Source organism: Marmota monax, unplaced genomic scaffold (genome assembly GCF_021218885.2).
Source record: "Marmota monax isolate L192 unplaced genomic scaffold, Marmota_monax_Labrador192_F-V1.1 WCK01_AAM20220418_F8-fsc00028, whole genome shotgun sequence".
NCBI classification, from domain to species: domain Eukaryota; kingdom Metazoa; phylum Chordata; class Mammalia; order Rodentia; family Sciuridae; genus Marmota; species Marmota monax.
The window spans coordinates 17,043,121-17,057,218 of NW_026694779.1; the positions used below are offsets into that span (position 1 = coordinate 17,043,121).

A 14,098-nucleotide genomic window follows, 5' to 3' on the forward strand; every position below is an offset into this window, starting at 1 on the left:
CACTTAGCCTGGGTCTCAGCTGCCCTGGCGTGAAGGGCAGGTTTCTGTGAAGCTGTCTACCTCCGGGCGACTGAGACGCTACTTGTTGATGCTGCAGGGGGGACGGGGGGGGGGGCGTGACACCAACCTGCTCCCACATCAGCGCAGTCAGAGTAAATGTGAGGATGAGAAAGTGAGGGGTGGGCCCTGGTGGGGAAGAGAGGACATCATGGAGACGCAGCACTTCAGCAGCCAGGGCAGCAGTCCCCGAGGAGCCCTGAGAACAGCCTACTGCCCAGCACTCAGGGAAGGCAGAGGAAAGAGGAGGAAATCCAGCCTGTGGGACGTGGGACACAGGGCCTCGGGGACAGCAGCGTCAGAGAGGCTCCTTCCTGGTGGTGGCACAGCCATCAGCAGAGGCCACAGGTCTGAGCCTCTACCCAGTGGGCGCTGCAGCTAGACAGCAGGACCTGAGCCAGTTGTGCCGTCCACCTGCTGTACAATCCTGGGCAGTCCCTGACCTCTCCTGGTTCTGTATTTCCTCTAAAGTCAGGACGCCGACTGACCACTTCACAGGGCAGTTGGGAAGATCATGCACAAACAAATAGGCCTGGCCCTCCACTGGCCCTCAATACCTGCTGTCCACAATGACCATCATCAGGAACAGGGACCAAAGGAGAGCAGGGGACCACGGCCTCCCGTGGACCAGGAATCATACAGAGAAACGAGTCTGAGGGAAGCCAGAGGGTAGAGCAGAGCCGCAGTGGATGTGTCCTCCCGTGCACATGGGCAGTCAGGCCTTCCACGGAGGAGCACCCCTAGACGCATGTCCCCAACAGTCCTCACACCACGTCCAACGTCCTGTGCCCTGTCTACACACCAGTGTGAACAATGGCCTGGATCTCCGAAGGGCCTGGAGAGGAGCCGGGTTGCTCCCCATCCACCTGCAGATGAAGAGCTGCAGACAGAATACAGCCACCCCGCGTCCGCGGCCTTCCTTCCACACACTGAGCGTGTGTCGCTGCGGTGGCTGGCAACTAAAATCCAGACATCTTAAAGTCACAGTTCTAGAGCTCCAGGCCCAGTGCGTGTTCAGCATTCCTGATTCTAGAACCACTAAAACTAAGGTCTCACAGAGTCTCTCGAGCAGCATGGTGCAGTGGAGGTCTCACTGAATCAGAAAATGAGGATCCCAACCTTATGATATCATTTCTTTTGTGCAACTTTGAGGTTGTTTGGATGCATAAGACTGCTAGTTAACATCGATTCATCCCTTTATCCTCACATATAAATGTTACATGTTAAGTAATGTGCCAAACACCTACAACACCTGACAGAACACTTCATTAGGAATGGTTTGCATTTCTTAGTCCACAGGAGTATCCACAAGTACCAGACCTGAGTTACACACCAGCGTCACACTAATCTGCACCATAACTACCATCTGCCAAGGACTATGTCACTTAACCCTCTGAAGCACTCTATGACATGCTACTGTTGTAACCACTCAGGAGCAAGGAGGTAGACTGAGATCAGAGAGGCAAGCCCGGTGACCACCAACACAGAGCTGGCAAGAGCCCAGACCCTGGGCATCATCCTGAGAATAAAACATTTATGTTTCTGTCCTTCTGTTCCTATTTCTGACCTAACTCCTGAAAACCCCTGCCCTAGATTTCAGATCCATGAGGGTGTATCACTGGGGTTCTTCTATGCATCAAAATCTTTGAAACCTGCTAAGGATTGCTTTTGCTATTCCGGGTCTCGTATTTTTCCAGATGAATTTCATGATTGCTTTTTCCATTTCTATGAGGAATGCCATTGGGATTTTGATCAGAATTGCATTAAATCTGTGTAGTGCTTTTGGAAGTATGGTCATTTTGATAATATTAATTCTGCCTATCCAAGAGTGAGGTAGATCTTTCCATCTTCTAAGGTCTTCTTTGATTTCTCTCTTTAGGGTTCTGTAGTTTTCATTGTATAGATGTTTCACCTCTTTCATTGATTCCCAAGTATTTTATTTTATTTTTTTGAGGTTGTTGTAAATGGGGTACTTTTCCACATCACTATACCATATCTTAAACTATATAAACACAGAAATAGCAACAAAACGAGCATGGTATCAGCACCAAAACAGACTGGTAGACCAATGGTACAGAATAGAGGACACAGAGACTAACCCACAAAATTACAGTTATCTTATATTAGACAAAGGTGCCAAGAATATGCATTGGAGAAAAAATAGCCTCTTCAACAAATGGTGCTGGGAAAACTTGAAATTCATAAGCAACAAAATGAGATTAAACCCCTATCTGTCACCATGCACAAAACTCAACTCAAAGTGGATCAAGGACCTAGGAATAAAACCAGAGACTCTGCATCTAATAGAAGAAAAAGTAGGTCCTCATCTCCATCATGTGGGATCAGGCCCCAACTTCCTTAATACGACTCCTATAGCACAAGAATTAAAACCAAGAATCAATAAATGGGATGGACTCAAACTAAAAAGCTTCTTCTCAGCAAAAGAAACAATCTGTGAGGTGAACAGAGAGCCTGCATCCTGGGAGCAAATCTTTACCCCTCACACCTCAGATAGAGCACTAATCCCCTGTGTGGCCTCTGTGGCAGGAGGTGGTGGCTTTGAGTCTGAACTCCAAGTGGCAGAGGGCGTCCAGGGAAGAGAAGCCATGTGCTCCCCATGTGGCATGACTTCTCCCCTCGGGCCCAGCATTGACCTGCAGGAGAAGGTTCTCAGTAGAACTGTGCTTCAGCGGCTCTGGCTGTCGAGGGGACAGTACGTAGGAGACTCGGCCACAAGGGCCTTTGGCTCTAGGTCAGACAGGGCCAATTTATCCCACTTCACAAGCCCACTCTGAAGCCAGGACACTCCGATTTGGTCCATGAACATGTAGCATGGCCTGGAAGCTTGATAGAAAAGTGGACCCCAGGCCTGGCAGCAGACCCCATGCACCAAATCTGCCTCTGGACCTGATCCCAGGGGTCCATCTGCACCCTGAAGTCAGGAGCTGGGGTCTAGTGAGGATGAGGTGTGGCAAGTGGACAGGCAACGTCACGTCAGCATTGCCAGGAAGGAGAATCTCAGGTTCCACCCCAGACCCACAGAATGAGAATCTGCAGAAGGGACCCAGGAGACACTTAACGCTGGCTAACATTTACGAACTGCTGAGAAGAGCGGCAAGGTCCTCCTGAGCTTCCTACAAAAGAATGCATCCACCAGTCAACACTACCACCCATGCCAGACGGCAGCACGGCCCGCTGGACAAACAGCAGCTCTGCTACCTGCAAACAGCATGCTGCTGTCGTGCCAAACACGTTCTTTCCAAAACCTGAGTCATGGCTGAGATGCCTTAAGACCAAATATGTAGGACTTTTGAAGAAACAAAAATCGGTCCTAGAACAAAAAGTAAAAGGTGAACAGCAACATAAAAAGCGAGACCCAGCAAAGGATGGAACCCACACAGACAAAATGAGTGCAAAGTGCACGTGCACTTGGGGAGCCCGTCCCCTGTCTTCTGTGAGGGAAATACCCCAATATGCCCAGGGGATGCCTGAAACCACAGTGGCACTGAACTCTAGATTCTCCTCTACCAACACCCCTGACAAGGTTTGATTGGCAAATTAAGCACTTCCAGACAGCAACAGTGACTGGTGATACAATAGAAGAGTCACAACAACGTGCTGTCACGAGTGATGTGTGCGTGCTCCCTCTCTAAGCACCTGAGCTCCTCATTGCACTGTAATGATATTTTCAGACCATTTGACCACGGGTAACTGAACCTCAAACACGGTAGATGAGTGAATATGCAAGACTTCTTATTAAAAACATTTAAAATAACTCACCCAGAGACACTTTGTTGCCTGCAAAGTAAAAACAAAACGAAACAAAACAAAACAAAAAAATTAAAAGATTGATGATATCCATTGCTGGTGAAGGTGAGGGGAGAGGAAACTCAACTTCCTGTTGGCAAGGCTATAAAGGAAGACGATGTCTTTGAAAGGCAGCCTGTGCCTGTTGGAAAGTTTAGAAATTTGCACACACACTGACCTGACCACTGTGTGTGTGTATGGAGAAACAGAGCATCCATTTGTGTAAGGACACAGTGCAGAGACGTGCACCATGCCCTGTGAGTGACAAGAACTTGCAGAGAACAGGTACCTCTACGAAGGCGGGTCATTCTTGAAACTGTGCTCATAGCTTAGGTTATTATACAGTTACTTCCTGATGACTATAACAAAATGTATCAACTCGGGAAGTTGCCAAGATATAAGGCTGAGAAGAGGAGAAGGTGTATTACACCCTGTGATGGGAAGAAACAGTAGCTAATGTTTATGTGTGGCTCTCTTTCCACGTATCATGGACCACCATCACTAAGTCGAGGACCTAACAGTGGTGACCACAGGCCATCTGGAAGCCCAGTACCCGACAGTGGTCACCATGGAGCCTGTGGAAGCCCAATATCTCATAGTGGTCACTTTTGAAGAACCTGGAAGCCCACCACTGGACAGTGGTCACCTTGGAGAAGGGGGAGGGAGGTGGGCCATCCCTCCTCATGCCACACACCTTTGTACCATGCTTTTCACATCTGGACTCTAGTGTCCATGTGACACTGTCCCAACCAATGAGAGGTAAAAAGGTGCCACTGGGAAACCCTTGTGAGATCTGAGAAAGTTCGCTCATGAGGTCCGATTCAGGGCCCTGCCTTTTATTCTCCAGCCTCTGCACCCCGCCCAGAATAGCTCCTTTCAGCTTAGCAGACTAAGAAGAGGGTGCCCCAACCCTCCAGGTGACGTTTCTCAGGATTCTGTCCCGCACAGCAGGCGACTCCCGGCCAGCGTGCTACCTACGTGGCCAGGTGTCCAGGTGCGTCAGGAGTGGCAAAGGGAGAGCATGACTCTACCATCCATGCAGGCAGCTTCCTCCGACAGGGCTGCCCCACGCACCTTGACATTCGCAGGGATTCCCAGCCTGAGCACAGTGCCTGGCACACAATTTGATGAAAGAGTAATTAAAAGAATTTATAAGAGAGTAATGTGCACAGTTACCCTCAGATTGTAGGATTATGGATGATTTTAATTTCCTTTTGTATACTCGCCTGTACTCTCTGAATATTTAACATCAGAAGAAAACCAATAAAGCTATTTTTTAAAATTATTAAAACTGTATAAGAAAGTCGTGTGCTACAGCTTGATGGAATGAGAATGTGCTGGTCCCCGCATTTCACCCCTGCACATCAAGCCTCCCTCTCCTCCTTCCCACCACAAACTATGTGAAAAATAGAACAACATCCTGACAAAAATCAATATACGAGATGAGCATTAGTCTTGTCCCCATCAGGATGATAAAAGGGGTTTATTCTACAATTACATTACATATTTATAAAGAAAAACTTGGAAACTGGTCTCTCTTACATCGACGGATGTAGGAACACAAATCATAAAAAAAAATAATAATAAAAAATTGAGTATGTTTGTTTCCTGCTCCTAGGAACACACATCGTACGGACAGTATTTCAGCCCAGGGGGCATATTGATCCTGCCTCTTGGGAAAACTCTGCACACAAATCAACGGAAACCCCTCTGGGTGGCACAGAGTCAACTTCTGGAACTTTACAAAGTGATGTGGCATGGAGACTTCTAAGCTTGCAAGCTGGACTGAGTCCCAGGCAATGTCTGGATGTCACAGCTGGGGACGTTACTGGTAGCTGGTAGGCAGGGGTGGGACAGTGACCCCCACCTCCTCAGCCCTGAATGCACTGCTACAGAGGCTGGAAGTCCTGCCTTGTGAGGTCTCTGTGTGACTGCTCTTTAGGCTGTGGCTACCCTCACAAACGGAGTGGAGACTCGGATTGTTTTTGTAGTTTTAATCGGGCTGTTAAATGACTGACTGGCTCCTGCATTTCAGAATTTGACTTTTTCCTTGGAGTTCTGACCACGTGTGTGTGGTCACTGTACTCAGGGACACCCTCATTCAGCACTCTTCACGGGGGGCTAATTGTGGTCCCTTCCTCCACCCACTTCCAAGCCACTTTCTTTCCCTGACTCCTAGGCTGCACCTTGAATTCAACCAGATCCTGATGACCCAGGGTCTCTGGCCTCACTGACCCTTCTGTCTGGACTGCTCTGTCCCTCCCCTTGGTGGTTGGAGGCTTCTCACTCTAGAGCCCATTACCCTTGAAAACCAAGCTTTCCCGTTAGTAATGTTCGTTTCCCTCCATTGCAGCATCCTTTGCACTTATTTTTCTGTTATATACTTTTACTCTCTTCTTCCAACTAGAATGTAACCCCCGAGGCCAGCACAGGCCAGGGACCGAGCAAGCCCAAGTGCGCATTTGTTAAATAAAAGAAAATAAAGTGCCGAAGTGCGAACTCTGACCTCCCAACCCAGTTCAAACCTGACTGTGTTGAGATGAAGGTTAAAAGAAATGGAATCTTGATACTTTAGCAGCTTCAGCCTCTGGTAAATCATGCCTGCCCCTGACGTCCAGGTCCACCTTGGCTCGGAAGCATCCGGCATGTGCTGGTCATCCGTGGTACGTTTCACTGAGCGCCCCAAGTCTTAGTGGAATCTGATTTCACAGATGGTGAAGTTGTAGCCCAGACAGATGAATTACACAAGCGTCAGGAAAACCGCTTGCTCTCCTCACCTAACACCTCATCTTTCAAAACTTCAGGTCTGAAAGTCAACTAAAAGCACTAGCGGCCTGGTTCACGTGGAGACATGAGCCGATCACTTCATTCTCACTGGGCACCATTTTGTGTTTCATTTCACAACACCTGGCCCATGTTATGGTTTTACGGGGTTTATCCCATTTCGTCCTCATAACTCCTTACCCCTCACCAGTGGTGAAACCGAGGCTTCACCATCTGGGCAGGGAAGGTCTCTAGATAGGAAAAGGACACACAGGGGACACACAGCAGAGGGCAGCAGGTGCTGAGGTCCCTGGCACCCCACTCTGCACCCCGGAGCTCTGGTGGCTCATGGGCAAACAGAGTCCTGAAGACCGTTGTGCATTGTCGCAAGCAGCCGTGTTCTCCTGCTGAGAATCGGCTCTTACATGGGAGGCATGTGTGTCTGGAAGAAAGCAGCGCAATACAAAGTCCAATTCCACCGCTCAGAGCTCAGATACCCACACGCAGGTCTGAGAGTCGGGAGGACTGGGAGAGAGAATCCTCCAGCATCTATTATGGTCGCCCAGGGACAATCACTGCATCCCCAAGAATTACCTCACCACCCTTCAGTCATGTTCAGGAAACCCTCTGACTGCCACCACATCCTTGTTTGGAGGTGAACAAGCACATTGTACATATTTGAATGTGTAAGAGTGTGTGTGTGTGTGAGAGAGAGAGAGAGAGAGAGAGAGAGAGAGACCTAAAATGGAAAGCAGCACACGAAACACGAGGAGCTGACCCCAACGCTCCCACCCCCTCGTGGCACTGGTCAGTCTTTGGAAACTGTGAAGTATCTACCCAAAGACCTTGCTGGTCACGGACATCAGGGACGCTGCTCCTGATGACCTGTGCAAAGCCTTGGGCTCCCGTCACTTGTCCAACAACACCCCAGCTTTGCTAGGAAGATGACCCCATGGCATTCTCACCGTGTGGACCAAGGGCAGACATGGGCCAGCCTGGCTAATCAGAGGCCCGCGCCCAGGATCATGTGCTGGTTCCTGTATGTGCATGTAACACGGCCAGGCCTGTGACACTTGGTCCCAGGACTTCTGCCAGGGGGCTGGGAAGAGGAAGTTCTGCATGCGGTTGGACTGTCTGGCCTAATGGGAACAGTCCTGCAGCATGGCCAGTTGACATCCCCACCACCCTCTGCAGAACTCCTTCCCTAAAACCAGTGCAGAAGAAAACGGCACCAAGACACGGGGTGGAGGGGGCAGGAGGGGGGTGGACGCTGGTCCCTGTGCCTTGACCTGGCCCCACCTATCTAAACCTTTGGCCCTTTAGTTAGGCAGGACGGCTGGCTGCACTAGGCCAGCGCTGGCCACACTGGAAGCTTTTAAAATGCTTGTGCTTTCCTGAGCAGCTGGCTTCTCTCCAACAGCAGGAAAGAGCAGGGTGCAGGTGAGTCGAGCCACAGGCGCAGCCCCAGCCACGTGCAGAAATGTCAGCCGGGAAGGCGCTATTTTTAGGTTCCTGGAAGAGAGCGGCAGCGCTGCACCGACCCCTGCCCGGCGCGTCCGGGCGTTAGCCTCCCCACTATTCATCCCGTCCTGGCCTTTCCTTCCCCCTCGCTCCCTTCACCATATTTTCTCCCAGGGGGGAACCTGACGATAAAACCCATCAAAGAGAGGGCAGACACCACAGGAGTCTCACGTCTAATTGGCGACTGAAGAGCTGCCCCCTCCTCTCCTCTGCACCCACAGGGAGCCCAGCCATCTCTGGGCCCTGGTGGGGACCTGCTGAACCTCCAAATGTCAAAGTGTAGGCGCACACTAAAATGGGTCTTTCCTCCTCTCAACCGAAATGGTGCCCTCTCCCCTCTCTTTTCTCATCTCCCTGGGGAGTGGTTCTTGGCAGAATATTGTTTTCCAAAGCCAGACCCTTGGTCATCTCCTCAGAATAAGGCAGACTGATAATGGCAGTCAGCGACCCTGCGACTTTGTATTCGCAGCGGCTGTTACAAAAGGGAGAAAAAGAATGATTCTGAGAGTGGGCCTCGCCTCTCGGCACCTCGGCAGTCACAAGTTTCCAACGCAGAAGACAAGGGAGAGCTTTCTCTGGGCAGCGGGTGACGCAGTCGTGGTAGACGAAACAGCAGAGTGAAGCTACCTGTTCCTGTCCAGATCCACAGCCATGTCCAGCAGCCTTGACACTGGGTGGCCAGGGTCCAGCAGAGATTTATCACGTACATGTGGACTCGCCATGGGGGACACTTATTTAAAGAGATAAGAGAAGTTGTAGACAATGCACTCAGAGCAAGAAAAGGTAGACGTGAAGGACAAGAATCAGATAGTTATGGAGAGCCGACCATTCTCCTCTGTCTGTGTTCATTGAAAAAGGAAGTCCTTCAAGCAGCCTTCAAACCATAGGGTGGGACAAAGTCTCCAAGAGTTGACAGAGAAACCTTCACACAATTATCATCTTTTCATGAAGGAAAGTCCCTGAAAACCCCTACACTGTGTACTTAAGTAGAGGCACCAAGGGAGAGCTCTCCACCTAGGGGGCGGCTCTCCAGGGACCACTGGGTGCACAGTGCGAGCCTGGGCCTCAGATCTGATACAGTCTTGGAGAAGTCACCCGGGCGTCTGAGGTCCAGTCTCCTCTGGACGATGGCAACACGCTCACACTCCCTCCCAAGGGACTGCTCTGTTTGGAGAGAGTCAGATGTGAAAAGCGCCCAGCAGGCAGGTATGGGTTCCGAATGTCTTCGGTGTGGATGATTCTATTCTAAATTAAGTAACTGACAGATAATAAAGGTATGATATACACCCGTCATAAATGTGCATGTGCATTCTTAACCAGTGACAGATGATAAGCTCATGTTCTCAGGGGCAGCACGTGAAGGCCTCTGCCATCTGAGTGGTCAAAGCAGGCTAGTTAGCTTGCTATTGTATCCAGGCCCCCAGGACTGCTGGGAATGAGCTTGTCTCCGTGGGAGCAGACGACCCTCTAGGTGAGGCTTCCCTGGCACAGAGGATCCTGAGGAGCTGGAGTCCTCTCTGGAGACAGTTTTCACTGGCGCTCAAGCGGGCTGCACCTTCTGTAGCGTCTGCAGGGAGGGGGACCGTGCTAGTCCACAGCAGCCTCCTGCTCAACGCAGCCTGAGACAGGACGTGCCTCATTAAAGGCCAGCCAGGCAGAATGCAGCTTCAGATCACAGGAACAAGCCAATTAGGACGTGTGCCTCCTGGGGCGGGCAGCACCCTCCAGGGTGGAGGGACGCGCGGAGGGCAAGGAAACGGGGGACAAGGAAACCGAGGACCAAGGCAGCTGGTGCCTTCAGGTTCCCTTCCCCGGCCCCTCCCTTGTCCCCAGGTGGAGGGAACTGTGCCTCCCTCTGCTCTCACGTGGACCCCCAGTGGCTTCCAACGGCCCGTGCTCCTGACCCACAAGACATGGCCCACAGCCCCTCCGTCTTAGAAACACAGATTCCAATCTGAAACAATACCACGCGCCCCCGAGAGCCACACCCATCAGCCAGTTTCTGTTGGAGAAAACCCTGTAAACCATGAAAAATGAAAAAAAAATGTCAGTATTGACAGGGACGATCCTGAAAGGGGCCCACAGACAGGCCGAGGGCTGTGGCTCCCGTCCACACCTCTGGACGAGGACAGGCGTGATGTCTCCATTAAACCGTCCACTTCAGGGCCTGAGCCGCTCTGAGCTCTTCAATCTCATTCTTTTGAGCCAGAGATCAGGCTTCCCTCTTGACCCACTGACGGGACACCTAATGCCGTGTGTGCCAGCACAGATGACCCTCTGGCCTTGAGCTAGGCTGCCTCAGGAGAAAAGTCATCCGCACCTCCACGTCAATTCAGCCCAACGCCGATCACGCTCTTCGCGGTACCCTTACTGAAGTGCTCCCCTTTGTCTAGGAAGGAAATGTTTCATGTCCTAACATGCAGCTGCCGGGCACCGGCAAGAAGACTATGAAGGTGTGGCCCGTGTCTGGGTGGGAGCCTGGTCCAACTGCTCCACTCGGAAACTCCAGAGGGCGGCCCCTGGCCGTGTCAAGACTTTCTCCTTAATCTTCAGGTGATGTGCTACAGCTGTGAGTGTGTGGGAGGAATGGCCCAAGGCCAAGGTGGCCGCACACTTCTGCCACGTCGGAGCCAAGTCGGAGCCACGCAGCCCAGAGGCAGAGCCGGCTTTGCCTACGTGACCCTCAACAGCTCGCAGACATGGGAGTGAAGAGCTTGGAGAGTTCGGTCCCTTCTGTGGTGAGCTGAACCAGGTCAGGCTCCCCCAGCTGGCCGCAGGTCCTGCCTCCCTGGTTCATGGAACCCTTCTCTGGCCTGGAGATGAAGCCGGTTCCTTCAGGTGTCACGGTGTCCCGTGCCGTCCCCCGTGTGGGAAGACAGAAACACCACCAGGCCTTGGAAGTCAGAGATTCCCACTGGGAACTAAGTGCGATGTGGCCAGACCTTGCCAAGAGTCCAGCTGGTCTTGCTGAGCTGCTGGCCAGGAGGGCTAGCTCTCCCCTGACCAACCCACTGGGTGCCTCTGAAGATGGGTGTCACTTCCACAGGAAGGGCCTCACAAGCTAGGCTGCCTGGTCAGCAGCACAGCCAGGCTCTTGGAATATGCAGCCAGAGTGCCAGCGAGACTTCAGCAAGAACTGACTAAGACGAGAAAAATGAGACCGACACGGGAGGAGGAAAATTAAACAGGAAGTTGAGAGTGGAGCCCTCAGAGTCTCAGAGAGGGGTATGACAAAGCTCTCTCAGAAGAGCTTCCAAGTTAAACAGAACCATGACGAGGTGAAAATAAACCCAGATTATGGAAATCGCACTCAATTGAACACATCTTGCTCTGCCAGTCAAGCAGCATATGAGTCTCTAAACTCAACACTATATTTAAAAACGCTCTGATTTTTGCATACATTTTCGTATAAACATGCTGATTGTGTGGAGAGATAAGTTGTTACACGAAATCTTAACCATTATCAATAAAATCTTCGCAGGCATTATTTATGCAAGTGTTTTGTCACATACGCTGTCTTTCTCTGTCTTCTGAGATACAGTACTAAATTGGTCAAGTTTTGTTCTTGAAAGAGCAACACAGTTCACCGTGGATCATTAAAACAAGTTGCAAACAGTTGAAGCAGACATTACAATTACAACTTTTTCTCTGACACTATTTCTATAAATACTTCTATGCACTATGGAGAGCTCAAAATAGGCCGTGCCAGCCTCGGGCAAGACTAACAAGAATTCTGAGCCTTTATCTCACAGGATCTCACCCACGGTGCCTCAGAGCTACTATTCCCGAGTCACCCCTCGCTACCCTCCCTCCTGTGAAGTTCTGTTGGGCGACTGGTGTAGTTTGCAATGGTGGCTCCCACTGCTTTGGCAGGGGGGACCACAGGAAAACCACGGCAAACGTCTCGCAGATGCGTACGTGGGTGGTGGCGCCGCAGAGGCAGAAGGTATTGCCCTGCCAATCCCCAGACTTCAGTGATCTGTGGGCACAGTATTTGCCCTGTCCACAGATGACCAGGACTGTTATCTTTAAGATCGACCCACCTTGGACCTTGGTAATCAAATTTCGTTAAAGAAAGCTTAAGCATTTAGGGATTTGTCCTCATTTTTCAGTCACAGATACTAATATACATGAAAATGAATGAGTGATTCCATTGATGTTCATCTGCATCTGTGCTCTTTTTTAGTTGTAGTTGGACACAATACCTTTATTTTATTTATTTATTTAAATGTGGTGCTGCAGATCGAACCCAGGACCTCGCACGTGCTAGGCGAGCACTCTACAGCTGAGCCACAACCCCAGCCCCTGCATCTAGCTCTTAAAATCACTGTACTCACCTCCCTTGGGGAAACACCAAGTCTTGGGTGTAGAAAAAGATCTGGATTGAGGCCTGAGAACTTGGGGGCCCAGTCCTGCTCCTGGCCTGGGCGGAGTGCAGTGAACAGCGTGCTGGGCTGAAAGGCAGGCTGGGTGGCAGGGGTCCCGAGCCCCCACTCTCTTGCTGTAACACATGGAGCAAGAGACCCAGACTCTCTCCGCCTGTTAAGTGAGGTCATAGGATAGGTAATCCCTTCCAGAGCCAAATGCCAGTAACACCACAACTAGATGAAATCCCCAGGGCTCGGCCTCCCCGTAGAGAAGATGTTGCTGTTTTTAAAAGCGTCTCCCCCCACTACTAAGCACAGCTATGGTGAAACAGGAATAAGATGCTTTTGTGTATGCTCCACGAGAAACATATGGGAGAAAGCAAGGATGGCAGCCTTCGTTTGAGAGAGTTCACACAGAGCCCCAGGGTCAGGGATACGCATCCCTGCAAATGCCCTTACACAGGGTTCTGGTGTGCACCTGCCCAGTTTGGGGGTCAGATGTGCATGGGACACTAGTATCCCTGAAAAAAACCCAGACCTCCAGCCCATGAGCAGCGCAGTGCTGACCAACAGCCAGGCTTGTTGACCAGGTGGCTGCCGTCCTCCAGCTCACGGACCTGGTGCTCAGGTCAGCAACGTGAGTGAGCGCTACTGCAAAACTGGAGAAGTCCTCCAACAGCACAGGGTAGAAGACCTAAAATGCAGACCCCTGCGATGTCAGGCACACCTGCGCCGTGACAGCTCGCCTGACCACCTTCCCAAATGTGCTGGTGAGCTTCCCGAGCTCAGGACTTAGGGCTCCCAGACTCACAGGGTAGCAGGCATCAGGACAGGAGAAACCAAGAGTTTCCGATCAACGTAACCTCAAACGGAAAACAGCCTGTAACTAAACTGAGTTTTGCTCAAATTGAGAAAGTCCTTGGTTCACAAGGAAAGTGAGAGAGTTTCTCAGATTCAGTCAACATAAATGCTTCTACTTGAAGGAAGAACCATCCTATAGAGCTGCAAACTGACCCAAACTTGCTGTTTTCTATTAGTTCCTTGTGAAGGGACCTCTCAATGGAGATCCTTTGTCTTCTTTATCTTACACCAGAATTTAGGGAGCTCTGCAAGTGCTAAAGTCATTGCACTAAAGGGACTAATTTGAAAAGGAAAATAAAACTCTGGAATATGCAGTTAAACCCCTAATGATATAATTTGGCTCAAGCTATTGTATGAGTCAGCTTTTCATTACTATAAGAAATTACCAAGATGGGCTTACTTAAGAAGAAAAGAGGTTTATTTAACTTGCAATTTTGGAGGCTGACCATGCTCATGACATGGTATAGATTCTGTCACCTGGCTGTGTCACCTCCTGGCAGCTTGGGATGGCAGAGGGTTTGCAGGAGTGGGGTGGCCAGGGAGCTAGGTGGAGCTAGATTCAGACTTTGATGGTCACCCTCTGGACAGAACAACTGCAGGGTCACACAAAAGGAAACCTTTCCAGGGCCCCAATAACCTAAGGTCATCCTCCAGGGCCATCTCTTAAAGGCCCCCTCAGCTTCCACCTCATAACCCCACAGTCCAAGCTCCTAGCACCTGGA

The 14,098-nt window shown here is 50.7% G+C and overlaps 1 protein-coding gene across 2 annotated transcripts in view; it reads right to left on the reverse strand.

The window, feature by feature from the left end:
- Positions 1-14,098, reverse strand: part of Tafa1 (TAFA chemokine like family member 1) — a 395,319-nt gene that overhangs the window by 175,413 nt on the left and 205,808 nt on the right. The gene's annotated exons all lie outside the window — the stretch shown is intronic.